The 22,994-nt window shown below is 45.9% G+C and overlaps 1 protein-coding gene across 7 annotated transcripts in view; it reads right to left on the reverse strand.

Moving 5' to 3' along the window:
- The window catches only part of MAD1L1 (mitotic arrest deficient 1 like 1), a 280,226-nt gene that overhangs the window by 226,168 nt on the left and 31,064 nt on the right, over window positions 1-22,994 (reverse strand). The gene's annotated exons all lie outside the window — the stretch shown is intronic.

Genomic DNA, 22,994 nt, shown 5'->3' on the forward strand with positions numbered 1-22,994 from the left:
TATCTATCTATCTATCTATCTATCTATCTATCTATCTATCTATCTATCTATCTACCTATCCATCCATCCATCCATCCAACCATCCATCCATCCATCCATCCATCTATATCTCCATCCATGATCTATCTATCTATTGTACCAATCTATCCAACTGTAATCTCTTTCTCTCTTATCTATCTCTCTGTCCTATTATCTATCATCTATCTATCATCCATCTATCTATCCATCCATCCATCATTTATCTGTCTATCATCTATCTATATCCATCTATCCATCCATCCATCCATCTCCATCCATCCATCCATCTACCTACAGAAGGAAAAAAAGGAAGAAAAAAAATCCAAGACAGTACATTAAATTCCTGGAAATACATCTTACAGTCATCGGAGCCAGAGTGTCACACATGCTACAAATAATCCACGGGAAAAGCGATGCCCTTAATGAAGAGTTTTCACCATGCATATTGCTTGATCTGAAGAAATAATCAAGTGGCAGAACAAACAGTCCGAAAATCGATCAGTCTGCGGACAATGGCAGTCACTTACTCAGGGCAAAGAATATTGACTGAGCCTTTCAAGAATAAAGTGACTTAAAACCAGCAGGCTTCAGGCACTTTGAAAAACCTGAATAATAAGGGAATAAGTGAAGGTGATCTCAAGTGCCTTTTCTAAAGCCGTTTGCACTACATTTCTTTTTTTCTTAGCTAACACTTAATTCCCACAATCAACCAGTAATTAAATCAATTACCATGCATACAATTTTAGGACGCCATGCAGTTCGGTGGAAGCTATTCTCTAGGACTTCTATAAATAAAAGGTAGCAATTCGGTCTAATTAAATCACTCGCAAACTTTTCACGGCGGTGTGTTTTCTACACAATGAGCCCTGCACATTCACTCTGGTTGCCTGCAAAAAAGCCACAAGGATATGTAAAATATCTTCCTTTCTTTTCACACCGTGCAGGCTAAACTTGAGGTTTGATGACATATTGTTTAACAGGGTGCGTTGTTTGTTGGGTCTTCTTTTCAAGACGTAGCAGACACCGGCATGTAAAAACGTATCTCACCGTCAAGTCCTTCATTATTAACTGAGTTTGGCCCCATTTTGCAACCTTTGTTGCCATGGTTGCTAAGTGAATCACTGCAGTGGTTCAGTTAGTTAACACGGTTGTTGAGTGAATACTGGCTTCCCCCATGGACTTTGTCAGAATGTCGCAAAAGGGGATTGTGTGACCCTGCAACCGTCATAACTGTGAGTCAGTGGCCGAGCGTCTAAAATTTTGATCCAGCGGCCACGGGGATGGCTCAACAGTCATAAGTATGAAAAACAGGCATAAGTCCCTTAACTTCCAATTGTCATTAAACAAACTGTCATAAGTTGAGGACTTCCTTTGTTAAACCTTCAATCTATGTACATATAAAAAGCAAAATACCCCTCATGCATCCTCACAAAATCTCCAGAACCGTAAAGCCTACAAACTTGAAATTTGGCACGTATGTTCCTCTTGGCTTCTAGGGGCTCACTAAGAAAGAATTTTTCAAAATGACCATTGGATCTTTAGTATTTCATTAGTATTTCTTCTACAGCAATTAACACGCTCTGATGCTAAAGAGTTCGACTCCCCCCTCCCCATCTGAAAAGAAATCTGCTCCAAATGCAAAACACAAGCAGAGGAGTTTCAGTTTCACAGCTGCACCAAGCAGCTTTAGTCCAGAACAGTTGAGCTAAGCCACGCCCAGGCTCCTTGCTGTCTCCTCCTTGCTCACACAGCAAATAATCTTTCAGTTTCCAAACAGCCCTCAGCTCTCTCACACACTGACAGGACGCTAGCCAGATGAAGACCAATGGATGCTGGTAGGCAGAGGCAGAATTCTCCCCCCCCCCCTCATTTTCCTCCCCAAAAACTAAGCCTGATCACATGGTTTCGTAGCGAAGCACGGGTATCGAGCCAGTAGGCATCTATTTTTTAGAGCAGCCAAGGCTAAGAGAAAGACAGGCTGGGAAGATCTACGAAAGGTCGACAGCAACAAGAACTGAAAGAAATACAGACGTTCAAAATTGCATTTTGGGACCCTCTGGCCCAGTCCTGAAATTCGAAGATAATCTGCATAAGGAAACAAATGCGGGGGGTGAGGGGGAGAGAACACTTTTAAAAGCCTTTGAAAAATGTCCAAATTCAACTTCTTCTAGCTAAAATCGAAGCCACTGAAAAGGGCAGGACAAATCAATGCAGCTGAAACGATAGGCAAATAATATCCAGAGAGAGAGAGAGAGAGAGAGGAAAAAAACAGCAATAAATATAAGGAAGGAGATCATCAAAAAAATCGGTTTTTCAAAACAACAGATTGAAAAATGACGTCCCAACGATTCTTGAATGGCTCCTGTTTCAAACAGGGAGTTTCTTTCTCACTTCCCTTCTTTAAGTACGGCTCGACGTGCAGGGACCCTGGGACACTGCAACCGTCGTAACTGTGAGTCAGCCAAGCATCCCAATTTCGACCTCGTGCCTACGGGGATGGTACAACAGTCCTAAGTGTGAAAAACGGTCATCGGCCACCTTTTTTCCCCCAGTGCCTTTGTACCTTCACTAAACAGACCGTTGTATGTTGAGGACTATACCTGTATTGCTATCTGTCAGCATGCCCAAAGTCACCAATTTCCACACCGAAAAAAAAAGTATTCTACTTTGGGTCCATAAGAGGGGATTTTTATGTTTATGTTTATTATTTTTTGCAACGCAACCTTGCTGGGTGCTGATGGAGCATTTCATTTGACTCTTGTTAATCCAGTGCCAGCTTTTCTGGGGAGGGAGTGGGGGCGAGAAAGAGGGGAGGGCAGGAAGAGAAAACGCCTGCAATATTGTATTTTCATGCCACATTTTCAAACCTAACTTACGCCCTTTCCTCCTTCTCTCCCTCTCTCTCTCTCCGTCTTCCTCCCTCCTTTCCTCTTCCTCCCTTCCTCTCTCTCCCTCTCCTCCTTTCCTCCCTCTCTCCCCATCTTCCTCCCTCCCTTCCTCTCTCTCCCTCCCTCTCTCTTCTCCTTTCCTCCCTCTCTCTCCCCGTCTCCCTCCCTCCTTTCCTCTCTCTCCCTTTCTCTCCCTCCCTCCCCCTCCCTTTCTCATGCTCTCCTCCTCTCCTCCCTCCCTCCCTCTCCCATCTCTCCTCTTCTCTCTCACACGAGTGCTTTCTTTCTCTCTTTCCACAGAGGAAACAAATCCATTTGCAGTTTAGGAAGAAGGAAAAAAAAGAAAGAAAGAAAGCATAAAGCAAAAAAAAAAAACCACCAAAAACTTGACCTCTGAATTCGGGAGTCTCTCTTTGTTACCAAAGTCAGCACAATTAGCGCAGGGCGCAGCAAGCCACCCAGCAGTCACATCCCATTAAAAAGCAAATTTATTACATCTTTATGGAGCTAAAGCAAGTCAGCCTCTCGCCTTTAAGGAGCAACGCTGCGATCCGGCTCGGGAACCTGCAAAGCAGCAGGGCCGGCTGACGCTGCATTGGCTCTCGGAGGCCACAGAGTGGAGACACCGGGCGTGCGCTTTTGGGGCAGAGCCCCGATGCCTGCCCGTCACACACGCCTCTTGCCTCCCGCCAAAGGTGCCCTCTTTCAGGCGGCGCCTCCGTCTCTGGGTCTCAGGAGCCTCTACGCGAGCCGTCAGAGCCCCTTCGGAATGAGGTTCCCCCAACTCGATATCTGAATGTCCCCCCCCCAACTCTTTGGTGGTTTAGAAGAGCCATGAAGAGTGGGCTCGGCCCCGAGACCCCTCGCTAAACAGCATTTGTCCTTGATGTGGTTGATGGGAGTTGCTTTGTTGTGAGCTGTCCAAGGTCCTTAAGAGACGGAGGGTATAGAACTGTGATGGCGATCCTATGGTAGACGTGCCGGAAGTGGCACACAGAGACATTCACCCAAATCAGGGTGCATGCGCACGCACCTCCTGCCAGCCAGCTGATTGTTGGATATCTTCTACACATGCATGGGGAGGTTGGACATGCCCAGGAGACGCCCCGCGCACGAGGACGAAAAGTTTAGCCATGATCAGGGGTGGGATTCTCCCAGTTCGCACCTATTCGCTAGAACTGGTTGTTAACCTTCGAAGCAGTTCGGAGAACCGGTTGTCAGAAGAAATTACTGGCCTAATCCTGTAAGGAAGGCAGGAAGGAAACATTCTGGTGTTGCTTACAGAAACTGCCTCTCCGTTAACCCTTATTACATTCTTGGCAGGACTCGACTTCCTGTCTCAGGAACTTCTCTGGAGTTTTTTTCCCCCTGCTTTGCTGGTATTTTGCTTGTGTGGAGTGACCATTCAAAGTTACAATGGCACTGAAAAAGGTGACTTATGACCATTTTTCACGCTTATGACTGTTGCAGCATCCCCACAGTCATGAGAGGCCAGGCGAGAAGATGCGTGCCTCCATGTGAGAGATGCTGAGCTGGCCATGCCCAGCCAATAACACGACCACCAAGCCATGTCCACCCAGTCACATGAGCACCAAGCCACACCCACCACCTAAGCCATGCCCACAGAACCGGTTGTTAAAACATTTGAATCCCACTCCTGGCCATGACTGGTATAAAAGTTTAATGCAGCTCCTCTTCTTCCTTTTCCTTCTCTCTCTCTCTCTCTCTCTCTCTCCTTCCTTCCTTCCTTCCTGCTTGCCTGCCTGCCATGAATCACTGCAGTTGTTAACTTAGTAACTCGGTTATTAAGTGAAACTGGCTTCCCTATCGACCTTGCTTGTCAGAAGCTTGCAAAAGGGGATTGCGTGATCCCGCGACGCTGCATCCGTCATAAATAGGAACTAGTGGCCAATGGTCTGAATTTTGATCACATGACCACAAGGGATCCTGCAATGGTCGTAACTATGAAAAACAGCCATAAGTCACGTGTTTTAGCTCGTGTTGACTTCCAACGGTCACTAAATGAACTGTTGTAAGCCGAGGACCACCTGTACCAAAACACTTCCTTAGGATTCGGTATCCTTTAGGATAAATTAGTCTCCTCGTTCTTCCATTTGATCTATCGGTTTGCACTCGAGAGACTGGTCACCGTTGGCTTTACAGCAAATAAAATTTGGCTCCAGCCAAAAACTGCCGAGAAAACCGATAGTGATTAAACGCCACTTCGGGGGCGGGGGGGGAATGTCATTTAGAAAATAGGATAAACGAACGGAAAACGTTTAACGTACTACAAGAACAAAAGAAATGAAAAAAAAGAAAAGAAAGCCAGAAAATGTCAAATGGCTTTCTCCCTGGCCCCTTGTTAATTTAGTACAATTTGGACGGCCGTATCTTGTCAAGTTGAGCAATACTTAGATAATGAAGGTTTAATAAAAAGAGAGCAAGCCTCTCAAGTGAACCATCTATCGAAGAAGCATCCAAAAAAAACAAAAACAAAAAAAACCCCACTCAACAATTGAAACACCCCTGGCAGGATGTCACCTGAAAGAAAAAAAGAAAAAAGAAAAGAAAACAGGTAGCAAATTGAAAGGACTAAATTACGCTCTCCATTTGCTCAGTCACCTTGGGGAGAAAGCTCTGTGCTAATTACCCAGGAGCTACACAGTTCGCTGAGTGCTTTTATAGCACTTTCTGTGGACTTGGGAGAGCAAATCAGGAAATCCTCGTTTCTGTTTGATTATTAGATTAAAGGAAAAAGAAAAGAAAAAAAAGAAGGACGAAAAGAATTGTTGGTCTCGGAAGGAGAATTGTGTTCAGAGGAACCAAAAGGTCGGGGAAACTTCCTTTAAGCGTTGTGCGTATACGATTGAGAGCTGGGAAACATATACTGGTGGAGTCTTGTCATTTGAAGTAGAGAAATGAGCCGGGTGGGGGTGGGGGAGAGAACATTAGGAGTTGGAATAACAGAATAAGAGAAGGGACCTCGGAGGTCTTCTAGTCCAACCCCCTGCTCAGGTTAAAAAACTATTTCTTATAGGCAAAGCTAAACCAACCAAAACAGCGGATTTGTCATCTGACAGTGAGAAGATATAAATGACCATGTGTGATGAGCCGGGGCGTGGCACAAAGGCAACACAGCCAAATAAGCAAGAAGAGTCCCTTTATTATCTCCAACTTGGCCCCCAATGTCCAGGTCACCTTTGGGTGGAGAAAAACTCTCCCAAGAACAGTCTTTAAGTGGAGGAAGTTCAGTCCGAAAACAAAGTACATATAAACTGTAACGAAAAATCCAAACAAATCACAGTGCAGCAATTAACTTGACAGGGCAGGAGAAGGAATTGCAGACTTGAAAGGCCAGCAAAACACACACAGTTGGGAAGACGCCAGGAACACAGATAAGCCTCGGTAATAACAGATTATCCCCCCAATTTGCTTCCAACAACTTGCTGTGAGCAGCTTTCCTTTTTAAACACTCCGTTCCCAGCTGCAGCTAATGAAGGGAGTCAGGGCCCTTTCCTCCCCGGTAAGCCATGCAACCATGTTGCTCTCTTCTCCGTTCCTCCCTGTCTGCCCAAGGATGAAGAGGGGGTGGGCCTGGGTCTTCCTCCAAATTCCCTCTCCCTTGCTCTACCTCTCCCCTGCTCTGCCTGGCCGGCCTTTGCCCTTCCCCAGTTTCTTCCACAGCCAACGAAGCCACACTCCTACTCCCTGCCAGCTGCTCAGCCTCCCCCTCCTAGTCAGATTCCTACAGGGGCATGGTACTACGATGTCCTCCAGAGCTGAAGTTTGAGGCTCCTTTCTACTTTCACAGATAAACAGGGGATGGGACAGGAGATTTGAAGACACCCCTCCCCCCAAGCCAAGACACGAATTATTGGATGTTTATCTAACAGCCAAATACGTTGGATGTCAACCATCACCATGAGGTTGGGACAGGTCTCCTACATCCCATCCAGAAGGAACTTGCTCGTTCTTCCTTCTCCGAGTTCTTCCATAGCCCAAACTCCACACAGATACAGCAAGCGTAAATACCCAGGATTGGATTAACTATTTGGGCTCCTGACCCTTTAAACGCACTGCGAGCTGACTTGGTTATCCAACAAATTCCTTCTTAATTTTTTTAAAAAATGCCTAAAGGGGTAAATCATTCTTTTTTTAAAAAAAAAAAAAAGCCTTGCTGTTTCCTTTCCTTTTCCTCTTCTGACTTCTAACGTATTTCACTTTGGAGAATTCCAGATAAGCGCATAGGCCGTGGCACATTCAAGCATGTAACGCCATTAATCACTGTAAGGTTTCTATCTCAAGACCCTTCATCCGATTTACAGTATCTTGGCATCGTCTAACTTGCTGTATGCCGCATTTCATTTTTCGGAAAATTATTCTACAGTCCTTTGAGTCCTTCTGCGCTCCACAATTCCCTTTATAGTTGTTGGTTTTTTTGACCACCGCTGGGTCTCCAGTATGTTTCGGTGTTGAAATCCTTCCACTTTCTACTTAACAACATAGGATGCTCTCCTAATTCTATAGAATAATCCTTTTTGGAATCCAGGTCCTCTTCGCAGGTTAAAAAAAATCTCTCTGCCTGTTTTATGCATTAGAATATCTGTACTTTCGGCTTCTCATCCAGGGTAATTGATTTCAATTTTTTTTAGACTGCCTTTATTATTGTTTATAAACAATTCGAGGAGGGAAATATACCTAATACTCCTTCCTCCTCCTGTTTTCCCCACAACAACCCTGTGAGGTGGTTTGGGCAGAGAGAGAGGGACTTGTTACCCAGCTGGCTTTTGCGCCTAAAGTGGGACTAGAATTCACAATCTCCTGATGATTTGCATAGTCACCCAGCCAGCTCTCATGCCTAAGCCAGGACTACAACTCCCAGTCTCCTGGCGATTGGCCCAAATTCACATAGCTGTCTTTCGATGGCTTAAGGCGGAACTAGTACTTACCATCTCCCGCCGATTGCCCCAAAGTCACCCAGCCCGCTTTCATGCCTAAGGCAGAACTAGAACTCCCAGTCTCCTGGTTCCTAGCCAAACACCTTAAACGCTACACCAAACTGTTCACCTGGCCAGTTCTTCATTCCACAGGTGATATCTCCTACCTCCCTGGAGCATAGCTGTGAGGTCAAATCCATTCACCCATCTGTCTCACCAACAGAATTTAAAAAAATAAAATCAACAAAGGAAGAGCCAAAAAACACCACCTTCAACCATGTTAAAAACCACATCCTTTTCTTTTAAAAAGGTGACCTGAAATCCAGCCCACAATAGCTAATTCCAGAGGCATCTTTTGAAATGATTACCCCCTGTCTCCGGCCTTCCCTTTTAAGGGGACAGCTATACAAATGAACCAATGAAGTACGACGCAGCGCTGCGGGATTCCTTTTAAAACCCGATTTTGTAGCCAAAAGGCCCCCCCAAGATAGAGGAAAAACCGAGCCTGGGTTGAAATGGCAGCGGAGCTGGCTTTTCCAACGGTTCGGCCATCGTTTCTCCCTTCGTACGCGCTCACTGGGGGTTCATCTCACGATGTTTTTGATCGTAAATCTTTCCGGCTTCACGGTGTCCGTCTTATTCTTATATAAATCTTGCACAAGGAATGAAAAAAAAAAAAAATGAAAATGCCTGAGTTTTAAAAACTCCTGTTGCTGTCTGTGAAAGGATATTTATCTCCTTCAAAAAACACTGGAGCAAAGCAGTATTTTATGGAGGCTCCTCCGTGTATTAAACCATACTTATGTAAGATTCTATTTATTCACTCATTTAGGTATGTCCTGCCATTATTATTTTCCGCAAGTAACTCAAGGCATCGATTGGATCCAACACACCCTTCCTTCCTTCCTTCCTATTTGCCACACCACCACCACCACGTCAAGGGTTAGACTGAGAAAGAGAGAGAAGCCCGAAGTCACCCAACTGGGCTTTCATGGTTAAGGGAGGACTTGAACTCATAGCCTCCTGGTGATTGGCTCAAAGTCAACCAGCTGATTTCCAGCCTAAAGAGGAATTTGAACTCACTGTCTCCTGGTGATTGGCCCAAAGTCAACCAGATGGTTTCCTGCCTAAGGTAGGACTAGAACTCACCCTCACCGGGTGATTGGCCCAAAGTCAACCAGCTAGCTTTCATGACTAAGACAGGACTAGAACTCACCGTCACCTGGTGATTGGCCCAAAGTCAATCAGATGGTTTCATTCCTAAGGCGGGACTAGAACTCACCGTCACCTGGTGATTGGCTCAAACTCAACCAGCTGGCTTTCATGCTTAAGGTGGGACTACAACTCACAGCCTTCTGCTGATTGGCCGAAAGACATTCAGATGGCTTTCTCGGCTAAGGCAGGACTTGAACTCAGGATCTCCTTGCAACGGTCATTAAGTGAATGTGGTGGTCATAAAACAAACACAGTGGTTGTTAGGTGAACCCCATTGTTCTCTGTGCCAGTTTTTGGCAAAAGGCACAGTTAAAATGGAGTAATGTAATTGTGGGACGGTCAGAAATGTGGAAGTGTGGTCAAGTGGCCGAAGAATGGTCATGTGATCATGGGGAGGTCAGTCCAACAGAACTTAGGATCCGGTCATAAGTCCCCTTTTTCACGTAGGTCATAACTTTCATCAGTCGCTAAGCAACTGGTCATAAGTGGAGGAGTGCCTGTTACGAGAAGAGGATAAACAGACGCTGGCATTCTGAGGTCCAAGGATCTTATAAAAAGTCAAGGTGTATCTATAGCGTCCGGGGGAGTAGCACGTTCTATTTTACATTATTATTGCTTCTTCTTTTTATTTTTATTTATCAAATTTGTTTGCTGCCCATCTCAAGCAACTCTGCAATATTCAGATTTAGCTCAGAGGCTTTCAAAGGAGAGCTACACCTTGATGTAAAACTGAATGCCCAACAAAACCCGACCTGGGTGCCAATTATTACTAATGAAATGCAAAGAATCCTGATGCACAGATGCCATGCATTTAATTGCCGGCTGTTGCGTTCCTTCTCCTCATAGGCACAATCGTTTTTCCTCTCTTTTTTCTCTTCTCTTTCTTTCCTCTTTCTCTCTCTCTCTCTCTCTCTCCTTTTTTCCCTCTCTCTCTCCATCTCTCTCTCTTCTTTTTCTTTCTCTTCTTTCTCACTCTTTCTCTCCTTTCTCTCTCCTTCTCTCTCTCTCTTTCTCTTTCTTTCTTTCTCTTTCTCACCTTCCCTTTCTCTCTTTCTCTCCTCTTTCTCTCTGTTACCCATCTTTCCTTTCTCTCTCTCTCCATCTTTCTCTCTCTTCTTTCTTTCTCCTTTCTCTCTCCATCTTTCTCTCTCTTCTTTCTTTCTCCTTTCTCTCTCTCTCTCTCTCTCTCTCTTCTTCTCTTTCTCTTGGAAGGGGTCACTATTTCTACAAAAAGGAAGCTTTTTCGGTGAATTTAGAACAACTCCTCAACAAGCTGGATAGGATGTTCCGAAGTCTCTTCCCGGATCCCTCTAAATTTAAAGAGAGAGAGTAAAAACGGAGGCCAAATGCTCCCACCACACTCCTTCATAAAGGGGAACATGCAAACTCTCGGCTGTGTCCTATTTCTCTAATTATTTATGATGAACCAATGTTCGCTTGAAATCACGCGCCTGCCTTGCTTAGGAATTCAAACTTGATGTTTTGGATGTAAGGGCCAGAAAACAACATGGCCGCTTGGGACCTCCCTGACTAAATGTGATAGAACTTCACTTGAGGTTCTCCAGGGAAAAGGAGCCGATAGACCCAGTTCATCCTTCAACCCATCTTCCTGGTCTTTTAAAAGCATCTTCCTTTCCTTTCTCTTTCTTTCTTTCTTTCTTTCTTTCTTTCTTTCTTTCTTTCTTTCTTTCTTTCTTTCTTTCTTTCTTTCTTTCCATTCTTCCTTCCTTCTTTCCTTCCATTTTCTTTCTTTCTTTCTCAACTAAAGATGAGAGAAGGTTCAATATTCAATCAACCAATGGTACCCTTTGCCCTCGGAAGTTGTGGGAGCGCCATCACTTGAGACTTCCAAGAAGAAATTGCACTGCCATTTGTCAGAAATGGTGTAGGGTCTCCCGCTTGGGCGGGGGGTTGGACTAGATGATCTATAAGGTCCCTTCCAACTCTGATGATCTGTTCTCTATTCCAAGGCTGTCAGCTTTTTTCCATGTTTCTTTCTCCAGGCTAAAAATGTGCCATTCTCTGCATCCTTACGCCAATTTATTTTGTCTTCGCAATGGCCGATTTATTTACAGGTTGATCCTTCAAGAGGGAGAAAAAGTGGCCGTTTTCGTGATTCGTGAGCCCCAGTCTGCCATCTCCGCAATGGACAGGCCCTGGTGGTTCTCAACATTTTATGAGCAGCTGTATTAAAATGAGTTAAATGTAATAGTTTGTTCCCCTGACTGCTAAAAATATAAGAGGGCAATCAAGTTAGCAGAACATAAAAGTAAGTTAAGTCCTAATCATTCCCTCTCCTTTTTTCCTGTGTCGTATACAATAAGCCAGAAGGGCTGCAGAATAAAAGGAAACCTGGGACAATTTAAAAGGAAAAATACAACTATGGTAGTTCTCATGTGGGGCATTTTAAGAGGCCTGAAATACACACCTTACTCGGAGGAGGAGGAGGAGGAGGAGGAGGAGGAGGAGGAGGAGGAGGAGGAGGAGGAGGAGGAGGAGGAGGAGGAGGAGGAGAAGAAGAAGAAGAAGAAGAAGAAGAAGAAGAAGAAGAAGAAGAAGAAGAAGAAGAAGAAGAAGAAGAAGAAGAAGAAGAAGAAGAAGAAGAAGAAGAAGAAGGAGGAGGAGGAAAAGGAGGAGGAGGAGGAGGAGGAGGAGGAGGAGGAGGAGGAGGAGGAGAAGAAGAAGAAGAAGAAGAAGAAGAAGAAGAAGAAGAAGAAGAAGAAGAAGAAGAAGAAGAAGAAGAAGAAGAAGAAGAAGAAGAAGAAGAAGCTTTCCCTAAGAAACGCAAATGCTTATAATGAAAAGAGAGAGAAAACTGTTGAAAACCAATTAGAATTGAATAGAAGCAGTCAATTCTCTCTCCCTGCAAGGTTATGAAAACAGCAGTGCAAACGTTTCCGCAGCCCAAAATTTTAGAAGAAAATAAATCAGTGCTCACTTAAAAATGAAATACCCCCCCCACACACACACAGAGAGACACACAAAGATAGAAAGAAAAAAGTCTAACAACGGGTCCAGCTCAGGAGAATGACTGAAAAACCCCACGTGACCTTTAGACATTGCGCACCCTGTGCAACCATCGAATGAAATTTTCCCAGGGGTCAGAAGACCGAAACTGCGTCTCCTCGCCAAGCCTGTTTATCTTTGAATGTGCCTGACCACGATGATTGGAAAGTCACCAATGTGTTATCGTGCGATGACACCGCAGAGCCAATGTTTTCAGCCAATCCCCGAGCATTACGTGAAGGGCCCAAGAACTCCCGAGTGATAAACACACAAGAGCTGTGCGGGAAGGATGCTAAATCCATAAAAGGTCTTAACCCACTTGGTCATGCCTAGCAATTTGGCAGTTGGAATCCCACCGCGCTCAAGGTTGACTCAGCCTCCCGTCCTTCCGAGGTGGGTAAAATGAGGACCCAGATTGTTTGGGGGCAAATAGGCTGACTCTGTAAATCATTTAGAGAGGGCTGTAAAGCACCATGAAGCGGTATATAAGTCTGCTGTAGCTTGGGAAGGAAGGAAAGGAGGGAGGATGGGATGGGATGGGAAGGGAAGGGAAGGGGAAGGAAGGAAGGAAGGAAGGAAGGAAGGAAGGAAGGAAGGAAGGAAGGAAGGAAGGAAGGAAGGAAGGCAGGAAGCAAGCAAGCCATGGTGGCACATTTTGTTACAATGCAGTGGTGCAAGCTAACTCTGCCCACTGCCCAGAGTTCAATCCTGACTGGCTCAAGGTTGACTCAGCCTCCTGTCCTTCCAAGGTGGGTAAAGTGAGGATCCAAATTGTTGGGGGCAAGAGGCTGACTCTGTAAACCGCTTAGAGAGGGCTGTAAAGCACCGTGAAGTGGTATATAAGTCTGCTTTTGCTTGGGAAGGAAGGAAGGAAGGAAGGAAGGAAGGAAGGAAGGAAGGAAGGAAGGAAGGAAGCCATGGTGGCACATTTGTTACAATTCATTGTAGGCTCTGACCACTGCCAGCAGTTCAATCTTGACCGGCTTAAGGTTGACTCAGCCTTCCATCCTTCCGAGGTGGGTAAAAGGAGGACCCAGATTGTTGTGGGCAAGAGGCTGACTCTCTAAACCGCTTAGTGGGGATGTTAAAGCATTATGAAGTGGTATATAAGTCTAAGTGCTATTGCTATTGCTGTTTTAACCGGAATTCTCATTCCCAATTGCCCTTCCAATTGATATGTGCGCACAGACGTCGTTGGAAATTTGCCCTAATGCTTTCATGGATTTCTTGTCTTATGGAGATTCTCAATCAGGATTGTCCCAAAGGTGCTTTTCTTTTTTTCTTTTCAAGAGACTTTCTTGGTTTTTCCTTGAAGACGTTTCGCTTCTCATCCAAGAAGCTTCTTCAGTTCTGGCTGAATGGTGGAGGATGGAAGGATTTATATTCCTTGCAGTCATCTGGTCGTTGATGCTCTTTCTGAGAATCATTAAGGCCACTTGGAGGTTTATCCATGCCCTCGGGGGGGAGGGGGGGTGACCTGAAGAGTGCAGATGGGTGTGGGCACTGAATATACCTCCAAGTGGCCACGATCACTCTCAGAAAGAGCGACAACGACCAGACGACTGCAAGGCCACTACACGAACAGCTCTCAGTCAAGGACTGCATCTACCTGTACAATTAGCAGAATTGGCAGGATGTCCTTTTTTAAAATGAAGCCAGCATCGTCCTCTAAAGGTTGCCTCCAGGGAATAAATGCCGGCACTCCGAAACGCAGCTCACCTTTTGGAAAGATGGCACAGGTTATGCTAAAAAAAGAAAGAAAAAAAGAAAAAAAGAAAGAAAGAAAGAAAGAAAGAAAGAAAGAAAGAAAGAAAGAAAGAAAGAAAGAAAGAAAGAAAGGCACAGATAGGCCAATCCCAAGGACGATCTGTTAAAGAGGAACACTCATCAACCGGCTGCCGACGTAGCCTGCGTGATGCTCCTCGGGGATGAAAAGGAATTAAGGGCACATCTAACGTGCCAAGGGGGCAGCTTCCGCACCGCGGGATCAGGAACGGAGAACAACGCGCTCCTAAGGACCTTCCCCAGGCGCCGAAAGAGCAAATGCAAGCTTCGCACGCGCCACCCAAAATAAACCCAGGCCACCGAGCGCATTTACTCCGTGGCATCTAATGAAAGTCCTAAATCTCCTTGTCGGATGCCAGATGCCCATAACGAACCAGAGAGAGCTCCGCAGATGCTTCCGATCTGGCCGGCACCCAGCTGGAAGAAGTTTGAAAAGTGTGTGTGTGTGTGTGTGTGTGTGTTTCCTTTCCATTCCCCCCACCCCTTCTCCCCCTCCTTCCCCCGGTGCCCAAGATTGCTGCACTGGCACCGAGTTCTTCTCCAGCTTCGTAACTTTCCCGTGTTTCGTACGTAACGTTTTTAATCTAATTGGCCCCAGGATTTATAATCTGGGCGTCTCTGGCTACGGCTGCACAAAATGATGCTGTTTTGTTTTGGGTTGGAGAAAAAAGGGGAAGAGGAAGCAAGCAAAGGCTGCAAGCTCCATCTTCTGTCCGGGAGACATTCCTGCAAGCCGAAGAGAGAGAAATTTCCAATTTTTTCTTTCTTTCTTTTTCTTTTCCCTTCTGATGCACCTGCTGCTTTCTCCCCCCAGACCCCCACCAGCCCCGCATTTATTCCAAAGGCAGGAAATCCGCGGCTTTAAAAGAAATGATTTTCTGCAGAGAGAATAGCTGTGCCACCTGAAAAGTTTTCTGCATAGGCAAGGAAGAATTAATCTAAAACTGAAGTGCAACAGGCGTAGCTCGACTTTGAAAAGGCTAGATTGAGCAAATAAATAAATAAAAAAAAGAGGGGGGGAGGGGGGGGATGTAGTTGAGGCGGCGGCAAAAAAAATTAACATTTCCCCACAATGCGAAGTTTTGTTCAGGCAGCCACTCTGGTTGACACATGTTCATATCTTGTCAGCATTTACATGATAAGCCCCAATTTTCTGCCATTGTTGATCAAACCAAACACAATTTGGAAGGCAAACTTTTCAGGCCCAGATGCCGAAATAAATTATGCACATTCGTCATCTACGTATCGGAGCGGCAAAGAAGCTTCCTTTTTTCTTTTCTTCCCTTTCCCTTTTCTGAGTTTTGCTACTTACGACAGTTTTGAGTATTTTGCTAGGCACAGCTAAACAAAATTTCTTGCTTAAGGAAACTTCACGAGGCAGCTCGTCCTTTGCGAGATGGGAGGATATTTGGGAGGGAGGGAGGGAGGATAGATGGATGGAGAATGGATGGATGATCGATGGACGGATAGATGTAGAAATGGAGGATGGATGGATGGCTCGATGAAGGATGATGGATGGATATAGAAATGGAGGATGGAGGGATGGCTGGATGAAGGAGGATGAATGGATGGATGGATGTAGAAATGGAGGATGGAGGGATGGCTGGATGAAGGAGGATGAATGGATGGATGGATATAGAAATGGAGGATGGAAGGATGGCTGGATGAAGGAGGATGAATGGATGGATGGATGGATATAGAAATGGAGGATGGAGGGATGGCTGGATGAAGGAGGATGAATGGATGGATGGATGGATGGATGTAGAAATGGAGGATGGATGGATAGATTGATGGAGGGATGGCTGGATGGAAGATGATGAATGGAAGATGATGGATGGATGAAGGATGGTTGGATATAGAAATGGATGGATGGATTGATGGAGGGTTGGCTGGATGGAGGATGCTGAATGGATGGATGGAGGGAGGGAGGATGAATGATGGATGGAGGGATGGAGGTGGATGGAGGGATAGATAGATGAAGGGATGGAAGACGATGAAGGACTGATGAATGGAGACAGATGGATGATGGTTGGAGAATGGATGGGTGGAAGGAGGATGGAGGGATGGATGATGAGGGATGGAGGGATGATCAATGGAGATGGCTGGACGGAGAGATCAAGGACAGATCCATGGGTGGATGATTGGGATGGGGGATGGGTAGATGGAACAACGCTATCCATGCTTGACTCAGGAAGTCCACATTCAAACTTATTGCATTGGGACATAGCAAAGACAGGATCCTTGCGACCAAAGACACAATAATCCTAAACGTTCATTAGGCTCAGGTGGCAAGAACAGGTGACAACACCCCTGAGCAAGCGTGGCCATCCCTGTGGCTTGTTCCCCAACTCCTCCAGAGCAGAAGGCAGGTGACAGGCTGGCTGTGAAGTGCCTTCATCTCCGCCGCGTTTGAGCACACCTGTCATTACCTGCCTCCTACCACCAGGTAACTACCAGGCAGGCAGGGATCAACCAGCCCTGAGAAAAGAGCTAATGACTGATTAGCTGGGGAATTTGTCAGGTCTGTGCTCTGGCACCCTGGATGGCTTTTCAGACAATTTACTTTAAAGGTATCATCGCATTTTATAGCTGCTCTTTAAATAGATGGAAAGCTGCCTGGTGATGAGCAAACTCTAATATAACTCCCAGTTCCTTCCAAAAACCAAGTTCCTGCTTGATAAGTTTTCTACTGGGCTGAGGAATGATCATTTCAGCTTTAAAATGTAGGTACTTCTTGACTTACAACTGCTTAGTGACCGTCTGATTACGTTAACAGAGTTGGAAAGGACCTTGTAGGTCATCTAGTCCAACCCCCCACCCAAGCAGGGGATCCTACACCATTTCTAACCGATGGGAGTCCGGTCTCTTCTTGAAAACCTCCAGGGATGAAGCTCCCACAACTTCTGAAGGCAACTTCCGTTCCGTGGGTTGATTGTTCTCCCTGTCAGAAAGTTTCTCCTTATTTCCAGACTGAATCTCTCTCCTTGGTCAGTTTCCATCCATTGTTCCTTGTCTGGCCTTCAGGTACCTTGGAAAATAGCTTGACCCCCTTCCTCCTCCCTGTGGCAACCCCTCAAATATTGGAAAACCGCTATCCTGTCTCCCCTGGTCCTTCTCTTCCCTAGACTAGCCAGGCCCAGTTCCTGCAACCGTTGTATGTTTTAGCCTCCAGTCCCCTAATCATCCTGGTTGCTCTTCTCTGCACTTTTTCTAGAGTCTCAACATCTTTTTTATAGTGTGGTGACCAAAACTGGATGCAGTACTCTAGGTGTGGCCTTACTAAGGCTTTCTAGAGTGGTATTAGTACCTCCCTTGATCTCGATTGTATCCCTCTGTTAATGCAACCTAGGATTGCATTAGCTTTTTGGGCTGCTGCTGCACACGGCTGGCTCATATTTAGCTGGTTGTCCACTCAGACTCCGGGATCCCCCTCCCAGTTCCTGCTCTTGAGCCTGGTTTCACCCAGTCTGTATGTGTCCTTTGGGTTTTTCTTCCCTAAGTGTAATAAGACTTTACTTTCCTCTACGTTGAATTTCATTTTGTCAGATAGGGCCCAGGATTCTAGTCTGTCAAGAGTTACCTGTCTAAAGTTCCCACAGCACTGAAAAAGGGGCTTATGACCATTTTTCATACTTATGACTGTTGTAACATCCCCCTGGTCACGTGATATACATATGGATCAGAGTCGATGGGGAAGCCAGATTCACTCAACGACCATGTTACTAACTTAAGAACAGATGCAACTATTTGGCACCCAAATTTTGATCTTGTGACTGTGTCGGTCATTTAAGTGTGAGGTGGTTGCAAGTCACTGTTCTCAGAATCATCCCTGCATACAGGCAGTCCTTGCTTACCGTCCTTGCCTCATTCAGTGACTGTTTGGAGCTGTATGAAGAAAAGAGTTTCAACCCATCTTCGTATTTATAAACCTTGCAGCGTCCCGCAGTCGGCTACAGAACGACCACTTAAGTGACTCACTTAATGACCGAAAGGAAAGCGAGTTCCTTGGGAGTTTTTTTTCCCCCTTAGTGACCCCTGGGACTAGTAATGGAATTACCAGTAGCAATTACGGTCGCTAAGCGAGGACTGTCTGTAAAAGGAAACCCATGTTGTCCCCAGCACAGAGAGTTTACACTGAGGCTAATTCTTCTATCGCCACCTGAGAGTTAATAGTGATTCATCTAATTGTAGTAAGTGGCTATTAGCTACGGCAAGGCAGGCAGTGAAATGAAGGGCGGGGCCAGGCAGGGAGAGAATGACGGCACGGGCTGCACGGGAGCTGAGCCAGGGCATCCTCGGCCTGGAAGCCGACGGCGGCAAAGAGGCAGAGAACTTTCCACTCCAACTGTGCCAAAATAGCTCACAGCCCCGTCATTAGGCTGCTGGCTGGCTTTCCACGCAACGCCTGCCAGACAGGCGAACTCCCAGGCTCGTGTCTAAACAAAGCCAGAGATAAAGAGGGAGGGAGGGAGGGAGGGAAAAGAAGGAAAGAGAAAGAAAGAAAGAAAGAAAGAAAGAAAGAAAGAAAGAAAGAAAGAAAGAGAAAGAAAGAAAAAGAAGAAAGAGGGAGGGAGGAAGCGTGCGCGCACAGAGAGAGAGGAAGGAAGGAAGGAAGGGAGGGAGGGAGGGAGGGAGGAGAAGAAGGAAAGAAAGAAAGAGAGGAGAGAAAGAAAGAAAAAAAGAAAGAGGGAGGGAGGAAGCAAGAGAGAGAGAGAGGGGAAGGAAAGAAGGAAGGAAGGAAGGAAGGAAGGAGGGAGGGAGGGAGGGAGGGAGAAAGAAGGAGAAAAAGAGAAGAGAAAGAAAGAAAAAAAGAGGGTGGGAGGAAGCAAGAGAGAGAGGGAAGGAAGGAAGGAAGGAAGGAAGGAAGGAAGGAAGGAAGGAAGGAAGGAAAAGAAAAAGGGAGGGAGGAAGAGAGAGAGAGAGAGAAAGAAAGGGAAGGAGGGAAGGAATTAACTGAGATGAAGGAAAGCATGAAAGAGGGAGGGAGGGAGGGAAAAAAGAAAGGTAGCTAGGAAGGAAGGAAGGCGAGAAGGAATTGAGTGAGAGATGACGGAAGGAAAGCATGAAAAAGGGAGGGAGGAGGGAAGGAGATAGGAATGAGAGAGATGGAGAGTATGAGGCAGGGAGAGAGGAAGGAATGAAGAAAGGAGGAAGTAAGAGAGAGATGAAGGAGAGCATGAGGGAGGGACGGAGGGAGGGAGGAAGGAGTTCTGAAGGTAAAATTCCTTTCCCAATTTATTGTCTTTTCCCCGAGCCAAGAGACCGGCCTTCCCCGTGAAGATGCTCCTGGCCTCCATGAACCAGAGAGACCATCTAACGTGAGAGCCGGACCTCCAATCAAACCAAATTAACTAATCCAATTAATCTGACCTGGATTACGAGCAACGTGAGGAAGGGAGCCTGCTCCAAAGCCATTGGCCACTTTTTGCCCAGAAAATACCACCCGGCACCTGAACTTTCAAAGCCCCACCTCCATCTTCATATTAAAACAAACTTTATTGAATATACAATTAAAATAAACGAACAACCACATACACAACATAGAAAAATAGAGAAAACAAAAAAAAATTAATAAAAGGCAATCCCATTATCGACAGTTTGCGGTTCCTTATTTGTTATCATTATTGGTGTCACATTTACAATTAAGTCTTAATGAGAGTATACAGTTATTACCTCCTTTACGGTTTAATAATGTTTACTATTATATTACCTATCTTTGTTCTATCCAATCATACCAACATTCCCATCTTTATAAACAAGCCAGCCAAGATGCTCCCAACCCCGCCTGGCTTATTCTGAATCGTTGGGCTTAATTCAGGATCTCCTCTACCGCCAGGGACGCCCGAATAATCCAAGTACAGGGGACCAATTAGAGCCATTTCGATCCAATTCCTCATGCGGGAAGCATCTTCTATTTCAGTGAAGACTGACCTTTTCGTTGCCGTGTACCAAAAGTGTGCGCATGTGCGGCTGCACCCATAATGCAGCACAGGCACACGGCCTCCTGGACATGTGCAACAGATACCCGACAACCAGCTGACTGTCGGGAGGCGTATGTGCAGCGCATCTCTTCCAGACGACCGGCAGAAATGGCTCTGCGTGTCACTTCCGGCATGCGTGACATAGGTTCGCCATCACAGTCCTATTTTAACAATGGCAGCTGGCATGGGTCGAAGCATGCCAACTGGGCGGCACCAACGCTGTAAGCTGCGTATTTTGTTTTTAATTCGATAAAAAGTTCAATTCTGAAGCAGGCGAAGAGAGATGTACTTAAGGAGCCGAGCTGGAGGATAGTATTGATTCCATTCCCCGTCCAAAGCGGGAGGAATCGAACTAGGGCCCAGCGGGAAACGGGAAGCAGAGCTCTGTTTATTATCAATATTCCCATGGATGGACAGGGCTGGGTGGGAAGTCTAAATAAGGACATTTGGAACACTTTCCCCCAACTTATGACCATTGCATCATCCCCCTCGACTACGTGATCAAAATTCAAGACAGTCAGCGACTCTGTTCTGACCAAGGTTTCCGAGACCGTAATTACGCACACGCTTAGTCCAAACAACTCGTTTTATTTCAATGCTGGGAATTATGTTCATTCCCAGCCTGTAGTGAGTCCCAAACAGTCCCTCGAGATAAGCACCCACCTTTCTCTCCTTTGAATTCCTCCCAACCACAAAAGTGCCAAATGAACTATAAAAAACCAACTGAAGTACAAAGTCCAGACAGAGCTTCAAGGTTGAATCCGAACAGAGTGAACGACTTTGCTTCCTGCAAAGGTTTCTTCACCTTTTCCTGTCCTTTATACCTTAGGGGAGGGGCAATCATTTCCCAGACTTACTCTTGAGTTGCCCATTTTATCTCAGCTGCTCTTTCCTTCTAGCAGCTCTGTGCACACGCGCACTGGGAACAGTCTCCCCTTGCTCCTCTGCCTCACTGCTTCCAGACTCTGGAGGCTCCAGAGTCAGCACCCCACTCCCAGATGGTCCTGGCCCCATCTCTGCATCGGACGCAGGACCCTCGTCCGAGCCCTCCCCAGACTCCCTGGCTGGCCCCCATTCTTCCCCACTGTCGGATTCCACAGCCGTCTGCACCGGGCCAAACCGGTAGCTTACCACTACTGTAATACAGTCTTGTTCAATAGTTGGACAATATTGAGGGAATTATTTGTTTAGCAGAGCGATGGCGTTCGGGGAAAAACTGTCCTTGTGTCAAATGGTTTTGCTGTGTAGCGCTCTACAGCGTCGTTTTGAGGGTAGGAGTTGAAATAGTTTATGTCTGGCATGTGAGGGGTCAGGAGATATTTTCACAAAGCCAAAACAGAGGCCACTTCGGACTTAATAAAAACCAGGCCACCCCAATGGGATGACCATGCAATCTGAGCATCGACGACCCAAACTGGTTTTCTGTAGCATCCCGAAACCTACATGGAAATGCCACCCTCAGGTGAAGTTCTCCTTAAAGACCCACCCCAAAAGCAGCCGAGAACATGCTATGAAGCTCCTAACACGTCTTTGGAAGAAGTAGAGCAGATCTTTGCAAGTTCATCTCGCTATAATCACTTATGATTGCACACAGTGGACACCAAATAATAAAAGGAAATGTGCGCGCTTCCCACCTGGAGGGCCGAAAGGGGTAGCAGCAATAACCCAGAATTAATTAAGATGATGCTGTTTGCTTGCTGGTATAAAACGGGCATGGTTGCCATCACAATGGAGCTTCGGTAGTTGCTCAATTACACTTTTCCCCCTCCGGAGTCGTAAGCCGCGGAATACCACTAAATCTACAGAATATCACAGTCAATTTTACTGTTTCTTGCTCCGAGATGGAATGTACTTTTAGGACATAACGTCCTCAAGATTAAACCTAAACAACGGATGAAACGAAAACCATAGACAGTACGGTCTTTCCAAGAGAAATGTACCGAGGTTAAGATGCTAAAAAAACGTATTTTAGAAGCACACATTAACACACACACACCCCGCCAAAAAAAATAAAAAAAAATAAAACGGATTCTCCCACTGCTGAAACTTAATGAAAAGGATGTTTGATGGATCGCGTTTGGTAAAATGAGCGCGACGTTTTGGGCGCTAGCAATAGCACTTAAACTTATCTACTGCTTCATGGTGCTTTACGGCCCTCTCTAAAGTGGTTTACAAAGTCAGCCTCTAGCCTCCAACAATCTGGCTCCTCATTTCACTGACCTTGGGAAGGATGAAAGGCTGAGTCAACCTTCAGCCGGTCAGGATCAAACTCTTGGCAGCGGGCAGAGTCAGCCTGCAATGCTGCATTCTAACCACTGGGCCAACATGGCCCTTCCCTCCCTCCCTCCCTTCTTCCTTTCTTCCTTCCCACTTAGCATTTAGACTTATATACCACTTCTCAATGCTTCACAGCCCTCTTTAAGCGGTTTACAAAGTCAACAGCCTGCAATGCTTGCTGCATTCTAACCACTGGGCCACCACGGACCTACCTTCCTTCCTTCCTTCCTTCCTTCCTTCCCACTTAGCAGTTAGACTTATATACCGCTTTACAGTGCTTTACAGCTCTCTGTAAGTGGTTTACAGAGTCAACTCTTGCCCCCCAACAATCTGGGTCCTTATTTCACTGACCTCAGGAAGCCAAGTCAAGCTTGAGCTGGTCAGGATCGAACTGCTAGCAGTGGGCAAGAGTTTAGCCTGCAATACTCATTCTAACCACTGCGCCATCGTGGCTCAAACAGGTCTCCCTCTCCTAAAAGCCAGTCTAGGGTGCTAAAATTAAGCCGAGCACCTACATCTCATACCAGATACGAACACCGTCCTTGGACTGTACATTTAGAAGGAACGAAATGCCAGGACCTCGGATCAGGCCACCTGGTTTATTGTTGCAGCCGACCGGATGCCGCCTTTGCAACCACCACCTGTCCTTTCTCAAGTCGTTTCCACATGAAAGGAAGTAAATGTCTTATGGATTTTTTTTTTTTAAAAAAATTCTGACCATCAGATCTTTTATGTATCACATAATAAAAATTTGCTTTTTAGTGGTTCCGGATGCTGCTCTGGGAATTTTGAAATAAAGCCATAGTTCAAATATAGGCAGGCAGTCGCCACTTAAAAGAGAATAAAACATTACAGAGGAACTGAGATCTTAGCATTTAAGAAGCTGA

This window comes from Pseudonaja textilis, chromosome 14 (assembly GCF_049901715.1).
Source record: "Pseudonaja textilis isolate UNSWEBS1 chromosome 14, rPseTex1.2, whole genome shotgun sequence".
NCBI lineage: Eukaryota > Metazoa > Chordata > Lepidosauria > Squamata > Elapidae > Pseudonaja > Pseudonaja textilis.